Genomic DNA, 18,452 nt, shown 5'->3' with positions numbered 1-18,452 from the left:
ATTATGGGAGTGTGGGGGCTTGAGTACAGCAGAATGTTGGTCCTGCCCTGGAGCTCTAAGAAGGGAGGCTTTGCTGAGGCCCAGCCCTGACCTGGCTGGGCCCACTGTGCTGTGGGACATCACAGCTCCTCTACAAGAAATCCTGCCTTTAGGAAATTCTTTCTCTTTAGGAAATGAACAAAGAGCAAGTGCTTTAATTCCTGGATGTCTTAATTCAGGATGAGTTGTTTCACTGCAGCAATAACACTTTTTTTTTGTGCATAATACATCATTTATTTAGAAAGGCTGAATGAAAGAGCTCCCTCACTCCTTGTCTGTGGTGTGTAAATGTCTAGGGAGGGTTTGGTGCTTGCTTCAACAGCTCATGCTCCTAAAGACTTGACATCTTGTTTACATTACCTAAATAGATATATGCTATTTCCGGGAGCTGGTGTCGGGTTTTTATGGCAGTCTTCACACACAGTTTCATTTTTAGCGTAGGAGAGGTCACAGTGTTTTGCCGACTCAAAATACTTGACACTGACAAGAGGAAGCAAATTTCATTAAATAAAAAAAGGGGTCAGCACTGCACAGGCTGATTATTTATAAATAGTGCTGCCAGTCGATACCCGATGGTTTATTGAACTTAATGAAACTCCTGTAGCCAAACGTGTATTTTAAGAAGGCACTTGACCTTGGGCATCTCTCCTGCTGGGGATATGCTGTCTGCTGTGTCAGTGGTTCAAAATCAATACCCTCCAGCACTGTCCTGTTGAGGGCTCCTACTTAAGGGTGAAATTGTAAAATGTGACAATATTCTGCTGACTAATGGCTTGATACCCATATCCCTGTGGGGAAGGGTGGGCAGGGTTATGTGGTGACTCTAAAAATGCATTGATAATGAATGAAGAAAAATTCTGCTGGGGATGCCACTTTATCCATTTAGCACTTGGAACTGCTACCCTTGTGTCAACGTTTACCAATGCTGTCCGTGGGGGTCTGAGTGAGACCTGTTTGCTGATGTGATTCACAAATTTAATGAGATTTGTTAGGGCTGTGGAATTCATACTTTGCTATTCTCCTGTTTTTAATCATGGTAGCAGGGTCATAGCCCTATATGCAGAAATTATGCTTGTCTTGTACACAAAAATCAGTGCCTAAGTCTCACTTTAGGGACTAGCTTGATGTTTTAGGCTGTTGCCTATAAATAGTTTAAGGGTGAACATCAGGAAGGGAGAAGAGCTGCCTGATGCTGGAGTAAATGGGGATAAACTGGCAGTGGCTGTATTTATTGTATCAGTTGGAAAAGAATCTCAGGCTAGAAAAATTGTCTGCCTGTAAAGACCAAAGCAAAAAGTTGAAGTTCCTTTTTGGTACAACACTTAATTCACATAAGGGAATGTACATCGGTGGACAGATGGGTTTGTTGCCTTGCAAAGCGCTTTTTAAAATATTTAAGGCTCCCTATTAATTGAGATGCTGCACATGGAGTAGCTTCCATTCACAGCATCAGTTGGATGTTGTTGGCACTGCTCATGGATGAGGTTGAGCTTGGATTTTCTGGGTTCCTGGGTTTGGAACTGGGGCGTAGTTCAAAGCTGAGGTACTCTATAAACTTAGTATGAAGTACTTTGACAAATCTACTTGTGCCAAACTGGCTTGTGTTGGAAGATGTGTAGCCTTTCATGGGAATAATGCTGTAATACTGTTACTTCCCTGTAAACATCCCAATCATGGCTCCAAACCTCTGGCTGTGGAAATGCTCATGTGTCTCTTGCTTGATGCAGGCTGGCAGAAAGAGAAGTGCTAAATGCAAGCGTACACATAGATGTGTAATTGCGATTTTCCAAAATAGCTTTTTTAATAACATCTTTTAAATACTTTATGTATTAAAGAGCTCAGCGGGTCTCTTCTTAATATACAGTGTGATTAATTCAGATGAGAAAAAAACCAGTCATGTAGACAGGCTTTTCAGCTAATGAGCAGGATACATAAAATATGCTCTGCCTCACTAAGGTATTATTGTCATCTGACATTTTTGGAAACTCTCATGGAAAATATTTTACATTAGCTTCTGGAAGTGCTGATGGATGGGTGAAATGTTTCCTCTTTGTCTTGAGACTTGAGCTAATCCTCTGTTCAGATTTTTGGAAGTTTCTTTTGCACAGTTCTGAGTTAGGCACATTATTAAGAGAATTGCACACAGGAAAGAAGAAGCACCACAGGCAGAAGAAGCACATTGCTGTGGGTTAAGGCAGTAAGTCCTGGTTTTTGTGCTAGCTAAGAGTTAGAAACTTGTCTGTTTTAGTTCCTTGTACATTACCTGCATAGCGTTTTTTAAATATGTCCTGTGCCTTGACCAATGGGGCTGGCTGCCAAACCTGAATGGATTTCAATGAGACCTTCTAGACAGGAAGGGATAGGGACTTGGTGATTATCAATAGCTGCTTTCTGGTGGAGGCTGGGGGTGTCTCCAAACAGAGCCACCCCAGAACACTGCCTGTGTGTGAGATGCTGTGTGCTTTGTTCTTTCAAAGCAAAATGTTCCTGAATGAAGGGAAATCAAGCCTCCTTAACATCTATTTTAAGTAATCTCTTGGCAAATACAGTTGTAGCCCAGACTGAGTATTTCCCAGGACTTGGGTATGGGGTCAGAACCAGTGTTCCTCATCTCTTTCAGACATTTGATATGAATAAATGCACTGTTGTGTTGAAATAAGAGTTTGCAGGCTATACTTAACGTGTAAAAACTCAAATTCTTCCCCAGCCTGAACAATAAATGCTTTTGGGAAAATATCTTGGAGGGAAATCCCCTTAATAAAGCCTAGTTGATAATTTTCTTCAGTGAGCTTTGATGTTGTATGAATGTGTGTCTGTCCTGGACCATGCGCAGAGCATCTCCCAGTATTCTCTACCTGAAATATCAGCAAATTCATCTTGCAGGGAGTCCTTCATTTCCCTTGCTCAATCTAAAACCAGATTTTGCTCTCTAGCTTCTAAAGTCATCTTATCACAGAAGAGGTTTTCTGTCCTGAAAGAAAGCAGGCAGAAGACAGAAGAGGGGTTGCTAAAGGGATAAATTACAGACTCAGCTTTAAACCCTGAACTCTGCAATTTATTTGCAGAAAATGTTCGGGGAGTGCAAAGACAGGACATCTGTTTTGTGTTATTCCCAAAGCAACCTGCTTATTCAGCTGCAGACATCCCCACCTGCTCCTCTAATGAGCTCGAATCTCACAATAGTCCATGTTCCTTCCTTTGAACCTGGGCAGAGCTGTCTGAAGCAGGGGAGCACTTCCTAAAATTTAGCATAGAGAGAACCCTCTGCATATGTGCTGTTGGAGTCTCTCTGACTCCCACACTCCTGGAGTTGTGATGGCTAAATTAGGCATTAGTGCACATGCTCCTAATATAGGATGTTGTGTGTGAAACCAGAGCAGTTTTGGGGCTGGTGAGGGGTTTGGGCTCTGGCCTTGAAGACAGATTTTTTCAGTGTGATCCTTTTCTAATGCACTGCTGGCATTTGACATTTACATTTGACTGCTTATGCAAACTAAGGGGCAGCAGAAAGATACTGATTTCTATTTTTTTTCCCCTCCCTGTACTTTAATTTTACAAAGTAAATATCAGAAAGAACTGCTTTGCAGGTGCGTTTTAGCACAGTGAGCATAATGCTTAGGGAATGCAGCTAAAATCCTTGGCCAAGGCTGCAGAGTCACTGTGTTTCAAAATGCATATGACTTTGATGGAAGCTCTGGACTAAGTGCTCACAGCCCGCAGAGGTGCCCGCAGCAGTGGGAAAAGTTCTCCAGAGTGGTGCAGTCATCTGCTCAGGCAGCCTTCTTTGGGAGGAAGAGAATGCCCTTGAAACTTCACAGAAGTGACAGATCCTGCTCCGTGTCCCCTGCTCTGAAGGTGTCCGTGGCAGTGTGGTGCCTGCCTTGCTTTGGAGGCTGGGCATTGAAAGTGCTGTTCCATTGTACCTGAACATTCTGAGCTGACTTTTTCTGACCTGTACAGAGCAGAGTAAATGGGGCAGCAGGCAAGACAAAGAATGGTTTTGTAGACTCCCAGGGAAAGTTTCCTTCTTGGGCAGAAGCGTCCCCGGGAGCCTCGCTGTGCATCCTTCCTTATGCCATGCTATTTTTTGCTCTCCCTGCAGTCAGATGCACATTGTCAGACGCAGATCCCCTCATTTGAGAAGGACCTTTGGTGTCTGTCTCTTGGTAAACACTGCCCTTAATGAGCCGTTTACTTGGTGTGATGCCTCTTGCCTTTTATCAGCCACTGCTTCCTGAGCTAGTCTTGGCAGGACAGGAGATAGGTCTCTGATGGATTCCCAGGAGAGCTCTGGGAAGGGTCTGTTAGGATGGGAACGACAGCTAATGAAAAGGAGTGGGAGTGAAAACCTGCCTTGTGCTGACACCTGACAGTAAATATTCTCAAATAATTTAAAGAACTTTATCTAGACTCAGTGCACCAAGCCTTCAGCTGCCCTTCCAGCAGCAAATGTGTTCTGCCCCAAAAGCCATAGGCTATGGATATGTGTGGGGAGCATTGCGTGGTCCCAGCCCTAAGCCAGAAGCCTCTGAAGCATGTGGTTGGATTCAGGCACAGGATGAGGCAGCCCAGGGGAGTTGAGGGAGCTGCTTTGCTGTCATATGTACATTTGGTAGTGCAAAGGTGAGTTAGGTGTGAATTGGGAGATGGGATGGGAGCATCCAAAATGACGGTGGTGTCTGTAGTTACAGTGCAAAAAGAGAATTTCTGGAACTGTGAAAATGGCTACTCAGTGCCATCCCAAATATCATTGCCTATGAAGGAGACAGATTTATTCTCCTGATTAAATAATCTTCCTGGTTTTGCCATCCTGAATAAAGACTCTTGTTCTTTGTTGGTTTTTCATTTCCCTCTAAATTTTCAGAGGATCAGGCTAAATATCAGCAGTGCTTTTTGGTGCCAGCAGAATCCTTGATGTGAGACTGGGATGTGCTGTGATACTGATGGCAAACAGTTCACTGTCAGTTCACTGAGTGTGATTTTGGGAGGCACCAGAACTGCTTTAGCAGCTTTTTTGTGCCTCTGCTCTGTGCCAGGAGCTCTGTGTCACGCTAGTGAACCCCTGCCACATGCCAAAAGCAAGTGGCAGTTGAGACCATGAGCCATGGGGTCATCTCTGGTGTGAAATCCAAAAGCTCTGGCAGGGAGTAGAGGATTTTCAGAAAGCTTCGACATTGGTGTTAGGTTGAAGGTGTCGGTCTCTCTAACAGGAAATTGTGTCTCCATGTTGGACCTGACTGGATGAAACCTTGTGGCAGTGGCAGATTCAAGGATGTGTGAAAAAAATAATGATCTACAAAAAGCAACTAAAAATTGCATATAATGAAAGGGGATCTGCAAGTAATTGTTTCAGTACCGTGCACCAAGGGAAACATCTTCATCATAGTGGTGATAGTCAAGTCCTCTTTGCTGCTGTCACCCAGGAGCAGCAGATCCAGAGAACAGAGCTGTAACTTTCTCTGTTGGAGTGAGCAGGAGCAGATTGCCCCTTTCTCCACAAGAAAAAAAAAAATGGCAGTGGTGTTTGCCTGTTGCACAGAGCTCAGCACTTGAATTGTCTCTAACTGAAGCCTTTCCACTTGTAAAAAGTATCTCTCATGCTATTAAGTTTTATTGGGTTTGGCCAGCTGCCAGGTAAAAAGCTGGGTAACGCAATATTGGCATGGTGCTCCGTGAGTCCAGACATGCTCCATTTCCAGTAGCTTTTGGAGACTTTAGTGACATGTATCGCACAGTTATTGCATATCCTGAATCAGTGGAGGCAGCATAGTATGTAGCTAAGTGCCTTTTGCGGTGCCCAGTATTAAAATTTGTGTTATTTAAGTTGCTACACTTGTAGAATCAAGTATAGTGATTTTCTCTTTGTAAATGGGGTGGATTTTTCCCATAACTGGCAGTTAGGCTTGCTGGAGTGGGTAGAAAAATAGATGAGAGCATGAAATCACAACAGGTTCTAAACTCAGTTTAGCACCAAGTATATATAATTATATTTAAGAAATAATAATAGCTGGAAACATGATAGAAATAACGTGAATCTTCCCTGGAAGAATGCCTTTGCTATTTGTAGCCAGTTTCACATGCTTAGTAACTTAGTTCTACATTGATATCTGTAAATGGTACTGGGCTCACAAGGTGGCATTTAGCACATTAGATGAAGTAGTGACCCCTCAGACGGTACTCAGGACTCTGATAACTCTACTGGGACCATGAGAAGTGGGAGGCTGTTATAAAAAAATTCTGCACACGCTCAAAACTCACCCCTTTCTTCCCCGAAAAGGCCAAAGCACAAACATTTGTCTGGAACCTGGGGCTGGGCCTTTGACCAGGGACTGGGACATGCTGCAAGGGGACATCTTTAGGGAACCACTGATCCCTGCTGTGTGCATTGCACCTTTTCCAGATGAGCCCTTTTCCAGACCCACTACTGTAGTTTTTCCTCCAGTGACTAAAAAATTAAATATGCACAGCAGATGAGACCCACTGGAGCAATTATCCGAGTGAGGGGTAGCACCAAAGAAAGATGAACAGCAAACTAACAGAGTTGGATGTAACTGAGGTTTTGTCCATCTTTCTGAATGACCAATTTATTCACTCCTAGTTTAGAAATTAAAATTAAAAGGGGGAATCTTCAAAAAAATGCAGTACACCGCGGCTTAGGAATTTGTTCCCTTGTGTTGCTGGCTAACCTCGGCTGCAAATGTGGCCTTAATTCTGTTGTGTGGCTGCAGGTCCCCAGAGGATAATAGCTGCAGGTTCACAGCTTGGAGACAGACCCAAGCCCTGCACCTCACAGCCACCTCAGCACACACCAACCAGGCATGGCAGATGCAAAAGGTCAGCTTGTGCCCATCTAACCACAGGACACGCTGTACAAGTCTGTCCCATTTAAAACAATTGATTAACTCTGGTGATATCTCTACCCTTATCTCGACCAGGCAATAGATTCGTCTCCATCTAAGACTTCCTTTAGGAACAACAGAGTTCTTGATACCTCAGCAGGCTGTTTGCAGATATCAGCTTTGCTTAAGCACTGTGATAACTGACTGTAAGGGGCTGATTTTATTCCTGAAGTATTCATGTTAATAACTTTTGAGAAACCCATTAAAAGTCTGCAATGGTACTTTAAAAGAAGGGTCATATGCACCATTCCCCATTCTATAATGATCAAGTTAGTAACTTCTGATGGGTACGTTAAATGATGCTGTCTTCCCTGGGCAGATCACAGAATCAAAATAGGTTCTTATTTCATTTAGAGTGTAACACCTGCAATGAAATGCTCTTCTGGCTAAAACAGGTGTTTCCAACAGAGGGAAGGTTTGCTGTTTAAACTGCATCCAGCCAATTCTGTGGGTGTCTGCCAATAGACAGCAACCCATAATCTATATATAAATTAAACAAAACCCCATCATGACAAGAATATTATTAAAGCTCTGCAAAGTCAGAGACTTGGAGGTGAAGAAATGCCAGCATTAAAGTTTCCTGGGTGACCTCAGTTTGTCCTCTCCTTTGGTTGTGCACATGCATAATGATGCAGTTTATAATTATACAGGCAGAAGTTACTCCTTTTTAATGCCATATCTCCATATTCAGCACCTGAAATACCCTTGCTCCTGGGGCTGTGAAGTGCTGGGGCCTTGGCTCTGGATTGTTGTTACCCAAACCAAAAAGGTGACTTAAGGAATAACACCAGACTTATGCCCTGGAGGGGAACATGTTGAGCTGTTGTCCTGTGGATTCCTCTGGAATTTAATTTTAAGCATCCTGTTAAAGCCAGCGTTGCTGTATTGTGGATGAGTGTGGCAATGGGGCTCCACACCTGCACAGGTGCTGTCAGAAATGGGCTGTGGGCTTTGCATAGAATGCTGTGAGGAAAAATTATGCTGAAAATCTTTGAGGAGTTTCTCCTGGTGTTCAGTGGCACTGTGTCTGGGAGCATATGTGTGTCTGGTGAGCCCTGGTGGGGTTTTAAGCTCATTGGAAAATAGTGCTTGTGCTTTGTAAGGCAATGTATTTCCCTGGGGAATTTGGAGCATCGTTCTGGCAAGAACAATGAAGACAAGTTTCTCCAGTCTTCTGCTGTAGCATTTTAAACTTCTTTTTGCCTACTGCTGATCCTAGGTACATAGAAGATTATTAAAAAAAAAAAAAAATTATAGCAGGAGTGTATTGTGGTGATTCTTGCACAAACAGTGATATTTGCAACTTTCAGAATGAACTAATTGGGTATGATTTCATACCTCCTTTCACAGGCTTAGCAGCACTGCAGCTACAATGTCTGAGGGTGGCTGCAGAGCTCGCTGGCCACTTCAGAGATCCATCCCTCCCTGATGTGCTGATTTTGTGCCCAAATCCCTGCCAAGGCAGGGAGAGCTCACGGTGTGGCCAGAAGGAGCTTAGCCTCCAGCTCTGAGTGTGTGTGAGGGGCCATGTCTGCCACCTGAGGTTCTTCAGCTGGCTTTAACTCGCTCCTGAGCTCCTGGCTGTTGTAAGCCTCTGCCAGCAGTGCCTTTCATTTCTAAGTAAATGAAAGTGGGACTGGTCGGTGTAAGTCTGCTGTGCTCCAGCCAGAGCTTCCAGCAGTGCTGGGGGCATGAGATCAGCTACAGATCAAGGCTGTGCTGTGTCCTCAGTTTATCTTTTCCATCTGAATTGTCTCCCTTTTTGTTTTGTGTTCTCTCTTCTGCCTGTTAGATCTGAGGGTTGAGTTTGTAACACTCTCTGTGCTGTTGGGGGCAGGGGGTGTCTCAGCAGGTCCTGTTTGTGCAGGACCCGCCTGCCTGTGACACAGGGGCTGGTGTCTGCAAGGGCTTTCTGATCTCTGTGAAATCATAATACAGTGTAGCTATTGAAACATGAGAGAAGAACTCAGGCACAGAAAATTAACAGGAAATCAGCTTTTCTTTATTAACTCTTCATCTGCTCTGACTCTCACACAGAGAGTGTCAGTACACAGTCGTCTCCTGTTTTGAATTTATTTGTTGTATTGTCAACAAAAGGGAAAAGGCCTTCAATTTTATTTACATGGGTTTTTTTGATAGAGGTGTTAGAGATGATAGATCAAGTTTAAATTTCTAGAACAAATGTGTAGATTTACACATGAAAAGTTCAGTTGTTTTCTTTTTAAATAGAAGGTTTCGTTTAATACTTGAGTTTACTCTTGCTTCAGAAGGCAAAGGAAATCCTGGTATAGAGCTAGAGACAGGGAGTCATAACAGAAGTTAAACTGAAATTAGACATGAAAGATTTTTTTTTAATCTTTTGTCTCTGGAGCCTGAGAGAATTGTTCCTCTCTAGTGAAGGCATCACAGAAAGGGAAATCCAACCTCATTGGAAAATATTTTATTCCTCTGAGACAGAAGGGAAAGTCTGAGCAGAAATATTTTTAAGAGTGTCAGTCTGTCTCTCTCTGATCAGACTGTGCAAACCCAGCACTTCTAGTTTGGTTTGGGGGTTACTCTTCAGTTGTAAGCCTCTGGCAACAGTTGGCCCAAATATCAGCAGACACTCCATCAAACCCCTTGAAGACATAGGGAAAAAGAGAAATTTATTTACAAGTTTAGTTTTGAATAGTCCACGTACAATGAATTTAGCAAGGTTGCATCCTGGCATAAGAAGTTTGCAGAAACTTTGAATTTTTGAAGTTTGCAGAAATGGAGCAAAAATGTGAGGGTTTGCAGATCAAAGTGAGTGGCACTCACCTCCTGGGGCAGGCTCAGGGTCTGCTCTCTCTGGAAGTTTTCCTCAGCTCTTAGTGGGTCGTGTGAATTATCCTTCAAATGTGTTTCTGTCAAGGAAATATCATTCCCAGAGGCAGGATCAAGCTGCTAAAGGTTGGCCAAAGAAAAACTAGCACTGGTTTTATTTACAGAGACATGAGGACTGTAGCATCAGCCGCTTTTATCCTTGTGGTACCAGCTCAGAGCAGGGATGTGCAGGTGGAATGGGAAAGGGCTGGGGCTGGTGTTAGGGAGAGCTGTGTGTTTACATGGTGTTTGCTGTTATTCCCTTTGGGTTTGCTCACAGGGGGCTATAATCTTGTAAACCTCCATTTCAGATAGGAATCTAAACTATGGAAAGACCTGCCTAAATTGCAGAGATCTGAAAACTCATGTGGAGCTTTGCTTCTCCAAACTCCAAAGCTGTGAAACTTAGCAGAAAACTGCTGTAAATGTGGTGTAAGTGAAAGCCACCCCAGATTTGTGGTGTAAAGCCTGTGCTTGAGCGAGATGTCTCAAAGACAATGAATACATGCAAGTCACACTTGCGGCTAAGGAATATCCTTCTATCCTTGTAGAGCTTATCACCTTCCCAAGCTCATAATTTGATTTTTTTTTTTTTTTTTTTTTTTTTTTTTTTTTTTTTTTTTTTTTTTTTTTTTTCCCCTGGCTTGAGCTGGTGACTGAAGCTCATGTGCTTGCAGAGGACCAGCTTGCTGTCATCTCGTTGCCATTCTGGTTCGCCGCTTGCAATTAAAGCTGAATGTTTCTACGTGCCTTCCCCAAAAGACAAGAACCTGCTTGCGATGAGCTTCCCGGTGACAGGGATCCAGCTTCCCGCTGTGCTCACTTCGACTGACCTTTGGAGCACGGAAGGTTGTGATGCGCCAGCCTGCAGGGACCGGCACGATGTCTCTTAATTGTGCTCTGTAATCAGCGGCTCGTTTGCAGCCCTCCGCAGTGACACGGCTTTGTCCTCCAGCTGAGGGCACCGCGGGAGGCCACTCTGCAGGCAAAAGCAAGAAGGTAGAGCAAGTATTCCCGGCAGCTCTGCTTCGATGCTGGGCGGCTCCTTGGAGCTGTGAGAGGGACCTCAGCGTGTTTTATGTGTATTGATTGGTAAAGGAGGCATAAAATGCTGCCTAAACCCTCTTTCTCCTGGGAAGCTTCCATTACCCAAGGCAAAATGGGACCCAAAGGGCTGGGGTCCTAAAAAACATTAATTCCCTTATAAAGATGTGTGTGTGACCTTGGATTAATCCAAAGTCAGCAGAAATAGGCCCCACTCAGTGTTTCGTGAGAGTTTGCAGGCTCATAGGAAGGAAGCTGTGATACACACCGCAATAAACTCTGCAGGGATTAAGCTGCGTGAAGCAGGGGAAACTTTCATTGCATCATCGGGGTGAAGGAGCTGCAAAGTTGTTCCACTTTTCCAAAAAAAAAAAAAAAGGAAGAGTGAAGGACCTGTACTTTGGCTTTGCTTAGGATTAGTAAAAGTCTGTGTATAAGGTCTGTATAGAAATGGGGGCACCGTATAGAAACGTTGCACAAATACCTTTCACCCAAGCAGCAGTAAAAATGGGCTGTTGAAGAAATGGCAACCACTGGGGATGGTCCAGGAGAGATGTGACTTTGCTTCTTGGAGGTGTCCACGGTTCAGGTGCTGCTCCACCTAGAGAGCTGAAAACATAAGGGCAGAAATGGCAAAATAACTCCAACACTGAACCGAAGTGCCACGTGCTCAGAGCCTGGTTGAACAAGACACTGTGACTATGAAATCACATTTTGGAAAGGCTGAAGTAGATAAGCTTAGCCCTGAAGCTGCTTCAGCCTTGTGCAGGAGGTGAGCCTACGGTGTAGGATGTCTCTCTGAGTCCTTCCTGGAATATTTACCCTCCTCATCCTTTTTGGAGCATTAGCCTTTCTCATGTGAAACAATCGTTCTCTGCTCTCATGGATTCTCCTGAAATAGAATCTGCGTAAATGGAACTGCTGCAACCCTCTTTGGATTGAAACACACAGTGTTGTAGGGTGGAAAGAAATAGCTGTGTTTTTCTTCAAGGCAAAATTTCTTATTTTCTTGACATCTTTTGAAAAAAAAGGCAGCGTACGTGGAGTGAAAATCTTTGATGGGGAAAAGAAATAGTGAAATAAAAATGAATTATAGCTCAGTTGTTTCACTTTCTAAAGGTGAGGTCTTAAATTTCTAAAGTGGCTATCCAGATGCTAAAAGGCATAACTTTCACAATTTATTACAGCACATTTTCTCCTTTATGTCCTATAAAACACTGTAGATGTTCTTGACCGTACACCTCTGTCATAGCATGTGATACACACCCGAAATGTATTCCTTCCCTCCAGCCAGGGGACCACATGGCTGTGCTTGCTTTAGCCTGTTTTACTGGTCCCTTTGCTGAGCAGAGGTAGGAATGAGCTTTCAAAGCCTGAAGGGTAGTGATGTCAAACCAGCAAAATGGTAAAAAGATCATGTAATCCATCCTGCATGGACTGGGTCCAAAGCGCTCCTGCCCTCCTGTGGGTTGTGCTTGACCAGGAAAGCAGATCTATGCTGCAAATGAAGGGTTTTTTGTACTTTTTATCCTTTACTGTTGGGGAAACTGCATCTTGGTGTTGTAGAGAGTGAGCCTTAGAAACACAAGGAGAACAAATGCAAATGAAGAAGGATCATGAGTGGTTCTTTGCCTGGGAGGGAAGAGGAGGGTGAGCTGAGAAACCAGAGTGAGGAGTTACTGTTCCTCTGACACCCAGGCCTTTTGTGCTGCAGAGCAGATGGGAGCTGCATGAGGTACAGAGTCGGGATGGTTGCAGCCCAGGCAGGGTTTGGCAGCTGCCAGTGAGTTTGTTGTACACATGGTGAAAATTGGGCCAAATTATGAGAAGGGGGTGATTCTGTGCATGTTGTGGTCAAAGCAGGTGTATCTTGTTTTGCTTTTGGTAGTAACCAGCATTTTTAATAATATGTTGTGCATGTATGGCCTTACATTTCAGAGGAATCAAATAAACCTGACTGAATTGCCTTCAAAGTTCTGCAAGAAAGTCAGTGGTTGGGCAGAGCTCAGCACAGGCTGCCCTGGGACATCAGTGATAGCACAGGGATCTCAAAAATAAGCTTTTACATGTGATAAATCAGAGATTTCTTACCTACCATAAGGGAAAGCAGTGTGCTATAGAAAATATCAATGTTCAATTTACATTTAAGCATATTCATATTATATGTATATTTAATATTTGTATTTATTAACCAGACATTCTGGCTTATGCTAAATACTTTAAACATACAGTGAACATATCACAAAGCCAATATAATAAATATATAACACTTTTTTCTTACAATAAAATATTGGCTATGTTTAGTTTACTACACTTTATCTTATTAACATGAGTTTTAATTAAGCCTAGTAAAAATGTTGTTTCCTGTAATAGTTTGGTAGAGAAGTAGGACAGGTTCCAGTAGGAAATGCATTTAATCTCTTTAGGGAAAAGGGGGCAAAAAGGTGTTTTATGCGTTCTAGTGGTGAACACTAAGGACAACATCTTCTGGGAAGATCTGATGTTGGGTTGGAAATCGAACAATCACATTGTTCCTAAATAAATTGATCCTGCATATATGGCCTTAACTGGACACGTGGCTGATTTATAAAGGGTTACTTCCCTACTTCAAATTGAATGTATAGACATTTTAATTAGTATGGGATATTTCTAGATCTGGGATAAGGTAACAGGAAAAAAAGGAGGTTTCCCAAATTGTCAGTATTTTTACCCATGTAAACTTTTTTACTCATGAATAACTCTGCCAAGACATTATGGTAGATGGCCCACATCTAAAGACCTTTCAGTGTAATGGGAATTTTTCCATTGCTTTCTCTGGCATTTGAGTCAGAGTCCCCTTCCCTGGTATTTGGCTGATAAGACTCACTAAAGCTGCACAAAATCTTTTTATTTCCATTGCTGCTTAAGCAAACCAATCTGACATGGATTATAACCTGGTTCTAGAGGTGTAGTTGGGTTAAACTGTATTTTTTTGGTGTGTTCACAGGCTGCTCCCTTCTAGCCTGCAGATTTCTGTCACAGGATTTATTTATTGCTGTTGTCTAGAAATCAGGAATTGGGTGGATACGACTGTCCTTTCCCTGTCAGACTGCTCTGGGTAGTTCAGGGTAGCAGTGGATTTAGGCACCCTCTCAACTACCTCCAGCTCTACTTAACTAAAACCCCTGGTCTTAAATGGGAGGTTTTTGTAGTGTGAATTAGTATAGGAGCACATTTGGAAGGCTCTGAAGGAAGCCTTGGGTGTGTTAGTTTTTGTTATTCCTGCAATCTTTTCAGAGATGTAGCACCCAGTCAAGTGATGGGGGATCACTTCTGAAAAACTCTGTTCTCACATCTTCTGTACAAATCCTTTTTCTGTATCAGGTCAGAGCACAAATGCTATGAAAAATGTGATTTATTGGTAAAATAGTGATTTTTCTGAGAAAAGTTTTTAAAAAAAAAAAAAGAAAAAACACCTTTCCCATCTGTCACGCAATAAGAACAAACCCTTTCTTGAGGTATTGTTCTTTTTTCCATGCTTGGAGACAATAGAGAGCCTGATGCCTTCTCCTCAGAAAAGTAATAGGTTATTTTCTTTTAGACTGGGACTGGTATTTGAAATGCACTTGGGGTGCTTGCCTTCACTTATCTTCTGTTCCTTATCTCTTGAGCCTGCCAGTAGGTGACTAGAAGGGTTTTTTATTTTTAATGTTGTGAACAGATTTTTTCATTGCTTTCCATGTTATATGATGTCTTTATCATTTATATTTAGGGGAGTAACAGGGCTTTCTAAGAGCACAAGGCTGTGTTGCTTGGGAATCTCAGCTCTGCACACCTTTGATTTGTAGGTAGAGGGTTTTAAGTCTGTTTTAGGGTGTTTCATTTGCAATAAGTGCAGAATGGCTGTCACCATGAAACCCAAGCCTTGTGCTAGGGCTTCTGGAAACACGAACCAAAAATAAATACATTTCACTACTTATGGGTAGGGCTCTGTTCCTGGTTTATGTGCTGTGCTCTGATCAAACAGCTGAAGGCAGTCTGTGCAGATGTACTGACACCCTGCCTAAATTGGCCTGTCCTCACTTTTTCTGGGGTCCAAGATTTTTTGGGGTGTAAATATTGTGCTTGTTTGTGATCTGTAATTGCTTTTGGTCAGTTACATTGATGGAGGGATGGATGTTGTCTCCTTGGGGAAGGATCCATGAGCCTCCCTGACTCAGCTGCATTAATTTGTAAAAAGTTCTCCCTCCCTGAGCAAAAGGAGAGTTTCAGACCTGACTCTTCCAGTGCCACAGTAAAGAGTGTCCAGATGGATGTGAGGAATGGGATAAAACCTGGCTCGCAGCCTGGGTGAGCAGCAGTGAGGATATAGCCAAAACGTCTCTCTCTGGCTCTTCTGACACTCTCCTGGGCCTTCCTGCTCTTTCCCCTTGCAAAAATCCACATTGTCCTTTCTCGCCTTTCCTTTCCAACTCTTTATTGCTTTAGTAATACCAAAAGGATCTCCTGCTCAAGCTGCCAGACAGGCAGCTTGTAATAACAGAGGCACAGAACCAGCACAAGAGATTTCCTGGTTTGACTAGGATTTGTGTGCAGGAAATCTCCTCCTGAGCCCGTGGGTGTGCAGAGGAACTTTGCAGCCCTGCAGCCCAGCAAAGGCATGGAGCTAAAAGCCCCAACCACCCCAGAGATGCGCTGATGCTTTTACCCTTCTCCCCCCACCAGAGAAGGGCAAAAGCATCAGTCAGTGTCTCCCATACCTGTTCCACTGAAGGCAGCAGCTTTTGGGTGAGCACTCAGCCCCTTCACTCTCCGTGAGCCCTGGCTGCCATCCAGGGCAGCAGCCAGTGTGGGACCAGTGTTCCCTGACTTGCACCCTCTGGAAGTTCGCTTGTTCTCTGCCCTCATATGATGAGCTGGGTGTGGAGCAGAGGTTCTGCGGATATTGCAGTGCAAAGGGAAGCGATTCTGGGAGGGGCTGAGGTGTGTCTTCCATGGCATTTCCAAACCAGAGTGCTCCGGAGCTGTTCCCGGGCTTATTAGCACTGAGCCCTCTTAATTCCAAGAGGCTGCTCAATGGCCACTCGGGAGATAAGGGGAGATTAAACAGAAGAGTGTAAGTGCTTGAGGATGAATCCTTAATACCTGTGATGAAAAGGGGGCTGGATTAAGTGAGAGCTGCACCTCTGTGAGCTTCATTTCAGAGCAGGGATGGCTGATCTCATTCTCAGCTTCCCCCAGCTGCCACTGGAAATCAGCTGGTCCAGGCTGGAAAGAAGTTCAAGCCATTCTGACATTAAGCTAAAATCTTTTCTGGAGGTTTACACTTTAAAAATATAGCTGTGTAAGGGACTGAGTGGAATACTGATTGAGACTCTTAGCATTTGGTGGCAAAAGGATTGTTTGAAGGGGTGGCATGAGTTTTGTAAACACACAAGGGATGAAAACTATGAATCAGAGGAATGCTCTGTTAAAGAATTGCCTTTGTTAAAAGAAGATACTCCTTCCTCTAGAAAGCCTCTTACAGAGAGCTAAAGAGAAGTGGTAAAGTGTGAGCAATAGTTCTGATTCTTTTATTGCACTTTGAAAAAAAGGACAGGACTTGCTGAAATGCACAGGCTCCTACAGTTGGCAGGAAAGGCAACCCTGGACAGGAGGATTCTCTCTTTCTTTGGGCTGGACTTTTCTTGGCTCCAGGCTTGTCCATAGGGATTCCACCTTCAGAAGGCATGCTGTGGGCATGGCTGCATGCTAGTGGCTACTGAAGTGGTGGGAGGGTTTGTAAGAAAACCAGGAAGACAGTTGGGGTTTTGTCCTCTGGAAAGTCCCCCTAGGAACAAGAAAATAAGCGTACAGGCAGCTCTTGACTCGTGCTGCAGCTGCCCCAGGGTGTATAAGCTGATGCTGGGTGCCCTGGCTGCCCCAGAAGGCAGCAGATGATCCCGCGTGTGAGGGCAGGGCACAGAAATGGCTCTTTCAAGAGTTCCCATAAATAAAACTGAACACTGAACAAACAGGTAGCCTCTTCTCTTCCTCCTTTCCAAGGATACTTGCTGTTTACTAAATGGGAGATGACCTTGGCCTTGCCTCTTTTGCACTGCCGCAGCTGATGAACACACGAGATTTGACCAAAGGATTTACTGGCAGATCTGCCCCTCGAGGGACTCTGGTGCAGCTTTGCCCATGTCATGTCTGCCTTACTTGAGCCTGTCTCTTCAAGTTTACCTGGGAGAGATTTAAAAGAATGTTTTGGTGTGGCCCTTTCCAGCAAAGTGATTTTGTGTTGCTCCTGGGAAGCAAATTGCCTTGATGAACCTTTTGGAATGAAAGAGGAGCTGAAGTTCACAACTTTTAAGGGATTAATGCTGATGTATTCATTTCTTGTGTCTTTGTTGGAGCTCAACCATTTTAGGACAAGTAAAAAAAAAAATAATTTCACCTTTGTCCGGATTTTGTCATTGTCTGAGAGCTCTGAGGTTATAGAACCCCCTTGAACTGTGCCTGCAGCCATCACTTTGGGGCCTGTTTCAGTACACACTTGTGCCTGAGTGGGTGCCAGTGCTCTTTCCCTGGCATTGCCTTCCCTGCAGTCCTCACTGAGGTGCCATGGATGGCAACGCTGAACAGAATGTTGGCTTTGTTTGCTCTGATTTCCTTGTACTGTGGTGCTTTAGGCCTGGCAGCACCTGGCGCGTTGTCAGCCATTGGAAGCCAGGAGATTCCAAAGGGAAGGGACCAGGCACATCCCACCTGAGGGACATTCAGTCAATTGCACCACACTGCACAGGCTTCCCACAGGTTTCCAGACTATTGAATGCATTAAGACGACATCAGTGCTCTAAACCCACAAGACCCAGGGATTTTGGACTTTGGGATGAAGCTTGGGTTTCTAAAATCCCTGTCTGTGCCTGAGTAGCCCTGTCTGTCCTTCTTCATGTGGAGTTCCTGGGGAAGTTTTTTGGAAGTTGGAGCAGTTGGCACAGCCCAGTGCTGGGGATGGACTCTGTGCTGCAGCAAGTGATGTCTTTGCTGTCTCTCACTGTTTGCTATCGTGACTGCTGCTGCTGTCAGAGAGAAATGCAGTGCAGTGAGCTGAAGACACTGATCTGGTTATGGTGACAGACTATGAAAATAAACCTTTCTCTAAGAGCAGAGTTTTGACAGTTGACTTTTTTTTTTTTTTTAAGTGCATTTATAAAGCTTGGGATATTATACTTTATTTTCTTACAGTTCAAAGTGAAAGGTTGCAGGTACTAGACACACATGGATATGTAAAATTAAATGCATTATGAAAACAAGAAATAATTTTGAGCTAAATGTATACCTCTTGAAAATTTGTTGAGTTTCTGGCTGTTTTGGGTCTGCCTGAGATGGAATTATTTTTCCCCATGCTGCTGAGCTTTATCTTGGTAGCTAAAGGTGTTGGTCAGACCCCAGCGCTCTGAGCAGTGCTGGCACAGCACTGGGGCTGTCTCCCCAGGATTCCCCCTCCCCAGCAGCCTGGAGGTGGGCAAGAGCGTGGGACACAGCCAGGACAACTGACTCAAGCTGACCAAAGAGATCCCCCATTCCGTATACATCAGCAGAAATAGCTGCCAGAGAGTAGGACAAGGGGAGGCACTTGTTATGATGTTGTTTGTCTTCTGG

General features: G+C 43.9%; 1 long non-coding RNA gene across 3 annotated transcripts in view; it reads left to right on the top strand.

The window, feature by feature from the left end:
• The window catches only part of LOC120751010 (uncharacterized), a 28,619-nt gene extending 10,660 nt beyond the window's left edge, over window positions 1-17,959 (top strand). For 2 of the 3 annotated variants that reach the window (XR_005700234.1, XR_005700235.2), the window contains one exon: window positions 10,432-17,959. This is a non-coding gene — a long non-coding RNA (uncharacterized LOC120751010). The remainder of the gene's footprint in view (window positions 1-10,431) is intronic. The other variant, XR_005700236.1, reaches the window with a different exon arrangement.
• Window positions 17,960-18,452: the final 493 nt, after the last annotated feature.

Source organism: Hirundo rustica, chromosome 3 (genome assembly GCF_015227805.2).
Source record: "Hirundo rustica isolate bHirRus1 chromosome 3, bHirRus1.pri.v3, whole genome shotgun sequence".
NCBI classification, from domain to species: domain Eukaryota; kingdom Metazoa; phylum Chordata; class Aves; order Passeriformes; family Hirundinidae; genus Hirundo; species Hirundo rustica.
This window is presented reverse-complemented; position numbering and strand designations above follow the sequence as displayed.